Source organism: Octodon degus, unplaced genomic scaffold, assembly GCF_000260255.1.
Source record: "Octodon degus isolate 3935 unplaced genomic scaffold, OctDeg1.0 scaffold00180, whole genome shotgun sequence".
NCBI lineage: Eukaryota > Metazoa > Chordata > Mammalia > Rodentia > Octodontidae > Octodon > Octodon degus.
In genome coordinates, this window is record NW_004524756.1 from 3988102 (window position 1) to 3999959 (window position 11858).

Below are 11858 nucleotides of genomic sequence, written 5' to 3' on the forward strand. Positions count from 1 at the left end.
AATTACCTCCAGTGTCAAATACCAAGGGAATCTACAAGATAAGCATAAAATGAAATGCTGCAATTCACAGCAGTGGTGTAAACAACTGGACATGGGGGAGTGCTGCACTCTTTGGTTTGCCTGCATGAAGTAGTACATTCTCGTTAATTTTGGCATTACAAATGTGGAAGTACAGAATCAGCACTCATTTTGATGTATCCCCTAATTATTTGTTTACTTGCTTCACAATCTCAGTCATCATTACTTCCTTTCATTCCTTAAACTGAACATTATGACAATTATTTGAAATGTTATAAAACTGATAATTAGAAAAAACAAAAAAATTAAAGTTATTCATCCTTTACTGTTTTGTAAAAGTGGTTGATTATGTAGTTCTTTGCTTCTGTTCATCTAATTTGATGTAGAAGTCATGTACAAGTGCGGGGTTTGCTCCAGTGACCAGGTTAACTACTAACCTTGGTACTAACTATTCTGTAGTCTATTTACATACCACACCACATGAACTTTTACACAGGACTGAAATAGTAAATATGGACAATTAGTGTCATATGTGTGATAACATATAACAAAATTGAATTATTACAGATTTCAGATAAAAATTGAACTTTTAAATCATAGTTAAGATTTTAAAAACACTAATTGACCAACGAAGCTGCTTAAATCTATTAGCGATTTGCTATGTTCTTGAGGAAGGACAATAGATTTGTGGGCTAGAGACAGATGCACAGTTTAGGGTCAGAGACAAAGGATGGATTAAGGTCTTCTTGGCCACTGCAGTTCTCAGAGGCTGGTAAGTGATGCTCAAACAGTATGCAGAATGAAGCTTTATCTTGATGAGGACACTGTCCTTTTATATTTATTCTCTATCATCTTTATGACTAAGTAAAGTAGTACTCAATTTTCCATGTAACCTGAAGTTTATAAACTTGAACTTTCCTGATTCTCTAGTCCAGCAATGTTGGTAAGTGTATTTCCTCCATAGGCTTGAGAAACAGAATCATTGTAAAGATATTCCGAGCAATGTCACCCCTCCAAACTTCAAGTGTTGTCCCACAAAACTTATGCTATTACCTAACTCTTCATTTGTTACTTTCATTTCTCTTTTATTTCCATTTGGTAAATTCTGACTGTAATTTAAATGTGGTAGTAAGTGTCAGTGTCATTGCTGCTGTCTGGTACAAAGAAGATTGCTGACCTTTATTCCATAGCTGTTCAGTCCACAAGTCCAGATTAGATCCAGAAATTATACTTTAAAGTTGCCAAGTGATTTTCAAGCCAGATCTGCAATCAGCTGATCTCAAATCTGTTCTCAAACTGGGAAATCTCCAATGTCTAGGTGGCCAGGAGGTCGTATTGATGAGCATAACCAACAGCCATTGCACTATCTATGCCATTGGCTTCCCAACACTGTTACACCATGTATACTGACAACTGCGGACATGCAGTGACCTAGATTTATCAGACTTTTGAAGTGATGCACATTCAGTAAAACTGTGCTCTTCATTTTGGTTCTTCCTTAGGCTACTGAGTTCTGCTCTGATCACCTGTGTCTGATAGCAGCTCCACACTATTCATATAATCAGGAAAGGAAACAGCCACTACTCTATATGATTGCCAACAATTTTTTTTGGATGTTTCATGCTTTTCTTTGCTTCCCGTCATGGCTACAAAATGCTCAGCTATGTGTGGATATGAGCTATCGAACACTTTATTATAATACAGACTTGGATGATTTTGCTGAACTGCAGGCTGAGTTTTCTGAGGACATTTAATGTAGGCTTGGCTAAATTATGATATTCAATAGACTCAAGGTATTAAATGCATTTTTTTTGCTTCTGTCCAGTTTGCTATAACCCATTGTAAGTCAGAGAGCATCTTGTCAATAGAGTTTTAGAATAATCTGTTTATAACTCTACAAAGGAACACAGTACACAAACAATTTAATTCTATTATTTGAGAATATAATTGATGTTGTTAGGCTATTTACATTGACCTCTTAAAAAATGATCAATAGTCTTAAGGAACATAAAAGGATTGATCATACAGTGGTCCTGTGGTATTTGTGAGTACTGGTGGTTATAACCCAAGGAGGACAAAGGGTTATGCAAGGTGGCACAGTACTTGCATGCAACTTATACAATTCCCTATACTTCAAGTCATATACAATACAATACAATACAATAAGAGTAACATTAAGAGATTGCTACCATACTGTTTGGAGCAAAATGATTATTACTTCATTGGTTTAGGCCCCGTTGACTGATTCTGTCAACCTGAAGAAGAAACATTCAACTAGACTGACTTAGCACAATTCTGAGTGTGGAAGACCTACTTCACGTATGAGTAGCACCAGAATGGCATAAAAGGGAAAAGGTATTGGTCCCTATATATATAATACTTTTGCGTTCTTCCATGCCTGACTCTGTGGCTGCCATTTTAAGTTGATTTTGTCAATTCTTATATATTTTTATATGGAGTGATGAATCTGTTTCTAAGGAAGTATTTCAGGTAGCAGTCCATGCTGCCTGGAAGGAACAAGGACAAGATGCATGACTTTATACTACTTCTTGGCCTTAGCCAATGGTCTGGCTGGATGATCAGGAACTGGGAAGAAAGCACAACTGGAAAATTGATAACAAGGATATTTGAAAGTTATATGGGAACCCTGATCATTTTGTTCTCTTTGTTCTGAGCAGACAAGCTAAAAGAGAGTTCCAGTGTTGGCAGAGGTGATCTACCCAGTCTCTCAGGGGAAAATTAGAATATTAATCCATAATGGAGCAAAGGATGGATATACTTGGAGTGCAGAAGAACCTTTATGATGCCGTCTAGCATTTCTACACTTTATTACTAAAGTTGGTGGAAGACTGTAGCAACCCAATCCAGGCAGAATGACAAATGGTCCAGAACTTTCAGGAATGAAGATATGTTCAGGGTGCTGAAGACCAAAGCAATACAAAATGAGTAGTGAAAGAAGGTAGTTGTACGTACTAGCTATGACACATGACCAGCCACAGAAGCTATAAATGCAATAATTCTCTCCTAATATGATTCCAATGCAACATAATGTGGACAGATTTAATTTTGTTTTTTAAGTATTGTGAAACCTATGCTATAAGGTTCAAGATATGAATACTAAGCATAAGTATCATTCGAAGAAAATTTGCCTTCTACTCTGGCAAGTGAATCAGTGTTTTTCTGAAATGACAAGCAAAAAAACCCTGAAATGACGTCCAGGATTTGGAGGCCAGTTTATTTAATATGAGGTGAGCACTGACTAGGAATTACATGCCCCTCAAAATGCCAGACCCTCATCTCTGGTGATCTAGGACTTGTATAAAATAAGCAAGCAGGAAGTGCAGAGGCAGAATGACTCATCAACTAGGACGCAACTTACAATGTGCATCACAGTGACCAGCTGTTTCTAAGAAACAAAAGCAACAGGGACTGTAACAGGAAATATTACCTGGGCAACTAGCAATCTGAGGTATGCTGCCTGGTGGGCCAGGATCTTCTTGTACATTTCCATTTGTATGCAGGATAGTTACGTTATTATAAACTTGTCTTTGTATCTGAAGACCATGGTATGAACAAATGGGCCTGGTTGTCAACTTGCCAACCTTGTCAAATGGACAGTCATTGTGATGGTTGATTGATTATGTCAGTTTGAGTAAGAAAGCCCCAACTAAATTGGCCCAGATAAGTCTGGGTATGGAACATCCAACCTAGGGAGGCTTATCACCAGAATGGTATAAAGGGAAATAAAGAGGAAAAGATTGCTTCTGTTTATTCAGAAGAGCTCCTGTTTTTGCGTGCACATTGCACATCATTTCCTGGTCCCAGCACTGACTCTTCAGCCAGCCAGCACTGACCCTTCAGGGTTCCACCACAAGCCTTTTGTCCTCCTAACTCATACCTGCAGGAGAAATTGCAGTGAGGCCTGGCCTCTGACTGGCCCGTTTGGATCTCGTGTGGAAAGCCACATCCTAGGCATGCTTCTGCACCTGACCCTGTGGGCATTATCTGTAAGACAATCCTGTGATTTTTATATATTTCTATATTGTATATTAAGTCCGTTTCTTGACCAAGTAGTGATGGCTGCAGAACCCTACTGATAAAAATTATTCATAATCAGTTCAGGCATATTTTTTCCATTTATTTTTCTTTTGCAATTGGTTGTACCTATGTGCACATAGCTCTCAGATACAAAGGGCCAAGTGCAAAGATATTTCTTTTATTTTTGCTATAATTTATGTATAGCAGCTTTTCATGTGATAATAATACAGCACTGTCATTGTTTTCATTATCTTTTAAACACTAGTCTTTGCAAAGTATTATCTGATTTTACAACCTCATTCCTTAATTTTAACATACATATCTGTTCTTTTAACTATGCATCAGGATTTAGTCATAGTGAGCACCCCTGTTAAGCTAAACAGTTGCACGGTGTGGTGTTGCATGGCAGGAAGACTGCCTTGAGTTTGAGGCCAAACCTGGATTACTGTGTGAGTTAAGGCTGCGTAGGGACATCTTGCCTCAAACAAACAGAAAAAAGGACTTGAAAAATATTTTAGAAATTTTTCCGAATAGCTATACTTACTAGAAAAAAAATAACCTCAGATCTCTGATGATGTTTGGGAAAGGGAATACATATAATTATAATTATATTAAAATCACTTTTCCATTCAATTAATACATAGAAATCTAAGCAAGTTAAACTATTACATTCAAATTTAATTTGTTACTGTATTTTCTAAATTTTAAAGTTCATCTGCTACTTCTTATGTGCAAAATTATTTTTAAGGATCTTTTTGGGTATTCATACATAATTTAAAATTATTTTCATGTTGGCAAAATGAACAACATAAAATTTCCCAACTTAATCATTTCTGCATATTATGTTTGATGGATTAAGAAACTCATATTGGTGTCCAGCTATCACCATAATCTTTACCTAGACATTGTTTTTTTAATTTTTAAAGAGAGCACAAAATAGTATTAAAGCAGAAAAATTACAAATGATATAGAATCTCACTAGACAAAATAAAATTAATTTCACAGTATTTGTTGTATTCCTTAGTGTTGTCTTCAAATTAGTTATTCATATTACTAGATATGTGCATGTAAAATTGGAAGAAGAAAGAGGAAAAGGGAGAAATATGTAAGAAATTAAGAAGAGAAAAGTGTAAAAGAATTGAAAAAAGGAAAGAAAACAAATTAAGCACCAACGACTCCTTTCCATAAATCAACAGAAATCCACTTTATAGTTTGGCCTTGCAAACCAAAACTGTGTACTCAAAAAGGAGTAATTCCCAGCCCACTCTGCCAGGCTCTGGCAGCCCAAATTCTAACTTCTCTTTCTGTCACTCTCATTACTAGAAGCACCACGTATAAGAGAAGTCACATACTGTTTTGACTAGCTTATTTTATTTACACACCATAATGTCCTTAAGGTTCATCTTTGCTCTGTAGGAGCTGTCAAAATTACCTTATTTTTGGCTGAATGATAGTGTTTTCTCCTATGCATGTGGTGCATTTTGTTTTATCAATTGCTCTGCCACAGGCCACTTGGGTGGATTTCACATTGCAGCTGTTTCATATGCACCTGTGAGCCTAGATGTGCCTCTTTAAGAAACTGCTCTAAACTCTTTAGGTGAATTACCTCAACAGTAGGGTTGATACATTATATCATAATTTAGTTTTTTAACTTGTTGAGAACCCCCATTGTGTTTTTCATAGTCTATGTAAGGTTACTTTTCCACTAAAGCTGCTCAAAATCTTTAAGTGCTTCATTCTCACAAAACTGTTCTTTTCTGTTGTTGCCATACTAATTGATTTTGAAACAGTCTCATAGCTATTTGTTACTCAATAAAATAAATAAATAAATTTTTAAAAATAGTAGTTATTCTAATGGAAGCAAGGTGGAAGTGTGTGTGTGTGTGTGTGTGTGTGTGTGCGCGCACGCAAGGTCTCACTATGCAGCTTGGACTCATAGTGATCCTCCTGTTTTCAGCCTCCCTAGTTCTGGAATTACAGGCATGCACCACCATGCCTGGACTCTATCATTGGCTCAGTGTACCTGGGGGCGGGGCAATGCCAGGTATCAAAGCCTGGCCCCTGAGCTTACCTAAGCAAGCACTTAGTCTGCTGAGCTGTCTCCCCAACTCTAGCAAGGTAGATATTTAGTGCAAAACTCACTGGATTTTGCTTTGTGTACACCTGTGATTAATAGTACTGCATATGTTGGAAGTTCATACATCTTCTGTAGAGATATGTCTGTTCAAGTCTAATTTTAGTACCGTGTGTGCCATTTATTTTCTTAAGCTACCTAAAACTTAACTTTTTTTCTTTTTGAAGAATGTTTAGTTTCATGGATTACTTTTATATTATTTCACTCTTTATCTCCTTTCTAATCATCTAGTTTACATTTAATTTGTCTAGCTTTGCATTTAGTTTGTCTTTTTCTACTTTCTTAAGGTTTTAAGATAAGTTGTTTCAAGATATTTTATTATAAATTGTAATTATAAATTAGTACTGCTTTTACTGTGCTCCACAAACTTGAGTATATGAAATTTTAATTTTTATTTGTTTTAAAACATTTTTTAGGGCCTGCTAAATAGCTTAGTGAATTAAAGCTCCTGTTTAGGCAGAGCACAGCGGCCAGGGTTTGATCCCTATCGTGCCGGACTGGTGACTGAAACTGGGCATGGTGGCACGTGACTGTAACACCTGAACTTGGGAGGCTAAAAACAGGAGAATCACTAGGAGTTCAATCTGTGTAGTGAGACCCTGTAGACCCTGTACTAAATACATTAAAAAATTAAATTCTTTTGTGATTTTTCTTTTCATCTATTGGTTAAAAGTGACAGTCTAATTTGAGTTTATGCAGGCTTAAATTCAATAGCATATAAAACAAGATTCCACTGTATTTTCATCCACTGCAACATAACAATTACTGTGATATCTATTTGTATAAAATTTGCACTAATTTTAATGAATTCATTTTTTAAAAATTGTGTAACAACAAAAGAAACATTATAACACTCACTTTAATGATTTCCCATCAGTTTACATTTACTGAGATTTTTATTTCTTTGTCCATCTTGAAGTTACTGTCTCCTGCCTTTCGCTTTGTCTGGTGGGTTTCCTTTTAGAATTGCTTGTAGGGTAGGACCATGGGCAATAAATAATTGTAGACCTCATTTACATAGGCATATTTCAAGTAGCCCTTTAATTTAGAAGAACAGTTTGGCCAATGATAGAATACTCATGTATTCCTCGCATGACAAGTTCTTCCAGCAGAATAGCCCAGGAGAACCAGCAGCTGCGCACAGTGCCAACAGCTTCTCCAAATAGCATCCCTAACAGCTTCTCAACAGTTTCTCCATTTGCCTCTTACACTGCTGGAAACAATACGAAAGTCCCACACCCATCACCTTGGTTCAATTTATCTGTCTGTAGCACGTTCACCACCAGGTAACAAACCACTACAGACCCAAAATTTACCAAAATTACAAAGCATCACCCAGGGGTCCCATTGCTAACTGGGAGCTGACAGTGCACCCTAGAATTCCAAACTATTCCTGTCAACACTTCCAGCGTGGTTTCTGTCCTCAGAGAACAATACTTGGTGCTTCCCAGTTGATCCTCTCCCTAGAATCTTTCTCTTTCTTTAATTTTATGAAATAAATGTAGAATGCATAATATGTAATATATAATTTAAATAATAAATTTAGAATGTATACTTAATGTAATTTGTGTTTTATGTGGTTTAATTAAAAGAGAGACTTAGAGTGTCATTATTTTATTATACTAATTTAGTAGCAGAATAACTTCAATTGGATTATTTCATAGAGGTAGAGTAAACCTAGAAATGGAGTAGCTAGTATATTAAGTGAACTAATAATTCATTATTGAGGGAAAATAAAAATGACAGCAGAAAAGTAAAGAATGATCTTATGGATCATTAAATTTTTAGTAATATTTACCCTGCTAAACGTTCTTTGGTTATAGAAAAATTTTTCTTCAAAATTAATTATGCCGAATCATGTTTGTTGACAACTCCCAGTTACATACCATACATGTTGAGTTTATTTTAGTTTTGTATTGGTTCTTTTTTATTTGATTGTCTCTATTTTGGTAGCACTTCCATTATTTTAATGAGTTCATTAGTTTATTGGTCTATCATACTTTTCTCAGGTAATATCACATTAAATCATGACTAAATAAGAGAACAACAGTATGTTTTTATAAGCTAAAAACATTTTGGCTTATCTTTTATGATTTTGTATCAAAGATATCACATATGTATCCCAACCTCACTATACATCTTATCCATTTCCACTTTCAGTCTCCCTAGTCTATCTTTTAATTATCGGATGTAGCCAAGATATAGTTTGCAGTCACTTCTCTTACTACACTCATTCCTTAGACAATCTCTTCTAGTCCAGTGTCGCTGATATTGGCCACATTTCACTAAGAATGCTTAAAGATTATATCTTCTAAGTGCACATATACTTTTTCATTTGAGTAAGCATGTTATTTCAGAGGGAAATAAGATTGGACAGAATAATATTGTTCTCAGTGACGTCATCTATCGACATGTTCTTAAGTAGTGCGGAAACCAGGATTCAAAAATGTTGTGTGAAATGGCCAATGACTTAGAAACATGGGTCACTTACTCTACCTCACATCTATGTAACCTTTCCAAGGCAGTATGAAAACATACAAAGACAAGATATAACCCAATGGACAAATCCCTATGTCAATAAAACTTTATAAATAAAAACATGTGGTAAGACATCATGCTGTCCCCATAGAGTGAGAAGCAGAAAGAGAACATAAGATCCAAACTGTAAAATAAGTATTATAAAATAGGAAGAAATTATTCAACAGGAAAAAGACACTGAGATGGTGTAAGGAGAAAAGAAGAAAGGGAAAAGCAATAATAATATTATCCAAGATAGTTAGAGAATTATACTACCAATATCTCTTAGTTCATTAAAAAGACAGATTTGTCTTAATACTAATTGAACAACTAAATGCCTATATCTTATACTCTGAGTAACTAAGTCAAAGATAACATCGCACAATGTATTAACCATTGTTACCCTCCTATTATCTTGTTTTGAAATTTTGCTTTATTTTTTCTCTTTACAGTAATAAATAGTCAACAGGTCACAGTTTGTCTTTTTAAACTTATATTGTCTAATTACTACTTATTTGCATGTGTGAAAGTTTATCTACAGCATCATCTCATGAGAACCAATGCAAATATCTAACCATCTACTCAGTGTCTTCACAAATATCCAGTAAGTAGTTCACATATAAACACATCCACAACAGAATACCTGATCTCTCCTTCATATACCTTCCATTTTAGTAAGTAACAGCTTCAGAGACCAGGCTGAAAACTTTAGAATGCTTGTGTCTAATCTCCTTCTATGGCTGTTATTATCCACACATCAATGTGTTTTGTTGCCTCTAATATTACCTTACACTCTAAATTTGCCAATATTTCACTATTCGAACCTTCTTTTCCTCCCCCACTACAACCAAGTACAAAGCATGGTCAGATAAATGCAGCATACTTGAATTGGTGTTAGCGTTAACTTTTTTTCCCTTTAGTTAATTCTTTACTTTTGTGTTTTAAAGAATAAATCACATAAGGTCTCTTTCCTGACAAAACCTTTCTGATAGATCCACTCCAAACAGAAAAAACCATCTCGACAACTTTTGGAGTCCTATACAGGCCTGTTAGTCCTATAATCTTACTATGAAGGGCGACATTATTTTTCACAACTCTCAACCCTAACCCTTACAGGTAGCCATATAACTATGGATATAAAATTATGTTGTAGCCATCACTTTAATTTTGATTTTTTGAAACTGTCAAATTCATTGCTCTCCAGTTTTTTTGTACTTATAGTTTCTCAGATGACAAATAATTTTCTCCAGATTTTTACTTGACTTATTCAAAGTTCAAGAGGTTCCAAGATTTCCTTAAGTTTCAATTTTGATTAGAGAACTGACATAACTCTTAAAAGTCATTATACCCTTGGGTGTAGCCTGTATTTGAAGAATATTAGGGTAATATTGACAGCCCGTCTTTCTCCCCAGCAACAGTGTATTCCAATGTGAATGAAATGTTGTCAGTAAAACAGTTCTCACTAAATAGCTACCTTCCAAAAAATTTAACTGGAGACTAGAAGGACAGACAAGGTGACAAGTGGTGTAGCCAATCTTAATCTCCATCTCATTAAGAGTTGAGCTGGTACCAGGTGGACAATGCTCTTCTCATAAATTATAGTCCTAGTATGTGCAATCTCGCTTGGCCCAAAGCCCTGGGCTAAACAAAGAGGCTCTCATAAGACAGGACATGGAGGGAGCTTAGTGTGACCTCCCCAGAGTTGGAGACAAAAACCCAGCACTTACTATGGGTAAAGTTGATATTCTATCATGCAAAATTGCTCCTTTATTTCATGCAAATCACTGATATACTTACTGCAAAAGTTTCCCAAATCACATATGGTTGCTAGCAATCCTCTCCATCACTCATTCCGCTTTCTGCTCTAACTTCTTCCTGCATTCCTCTTTTCCAGTGTACCTTATTTATTGATTTACATATTTAACATCATTTTTTTACCCAATCAGAACAAGAGCTTCATAAAGTAATGATTTTTCTGTCAATCACTAATGCATCTCAGTGGATTAGATAGAAAAACACACTTCTAATGTGTCAGTATAAAAAGAGATTTGTAATAATTTAGTGCACACTGCCTATCTATGGATCTGTCTCATAATTTATATTAATTTTTGAACTAACAAGAAGTTGAACATTTGTAAGAGACCAGAAAGAAATGATATGCAGAATTTGGTTTTTCAGTCAGTAAAATACTCATATCATAAGTAAAATATTAAAGAGACTTGTTTTCATTCTGTTGAGAATTATAAGAATTTGGTAAATGTCATGTATTCACAGATTTGAATGAGCTTTTGTAATGGCATTTAAAATAAATTATTAATTGAAACTAAAGATTAAGAAAATTAAATATTTTATGTAATTTATAGAGATTGGTTTGTTTAGACCTCTCTAGTCATAGAGAATTGAAATATTTATTTGTTCATTAAGTACCAACCTGAATAATTTATTCTTTAAAAAAATTGAAAGTAAACTATTAGAGTCATATGCAAGATCATTTCAATAAAATCTATGTTTGCAAAGTTTGGGATAGTTTGCATTTTCATCTACTTCCCTGAAAGGGTCATATATAGAAAAATACACACACTGTAATTGCTCAACTCTAACTCTAAATATGCATGTACACTGTGAGTCCTTTGAAAATAAATATGGTGATGAATTTTATATTGCCTTTTTCTCTAACTGTAAAAGAATAATGAACTATTCCATTCTCTCCTTCTTTGTAGAAACTTTTCCAATTCAGCTCAGTACAAATAAATGGAAGAATAATCAGACAGAATACCTTGAGATGGAGATTTTACATTACCCCTTACTGAGTAACATTATATTTGAACACATGTTTCTCTTTCCCTGTTTGTAGGAAAATTAGCTTATGCTTGTATTGATGACAAGAAAAGAAGTTGTCACAGTGTAAGGACACATAATTCTGTGTGAGACTTACAAATGATAGTTCAGTTAGTAAGAAACATGGTCACTTGCAGTTGGGCTCCTGCAGTCTGTTTCCCACACCTCTGACTCTACAGGTAAAATCATTGCCTTGATAGATTCCCTGTACTGTCCTCAAACTCACAAGCTACCTTCCTCAGTCTCCTGAAAAGCTAGGATCATGGGCTTGTCTTTAATACCTGCTAAATGTAAGTAAAATACATTGACAAAT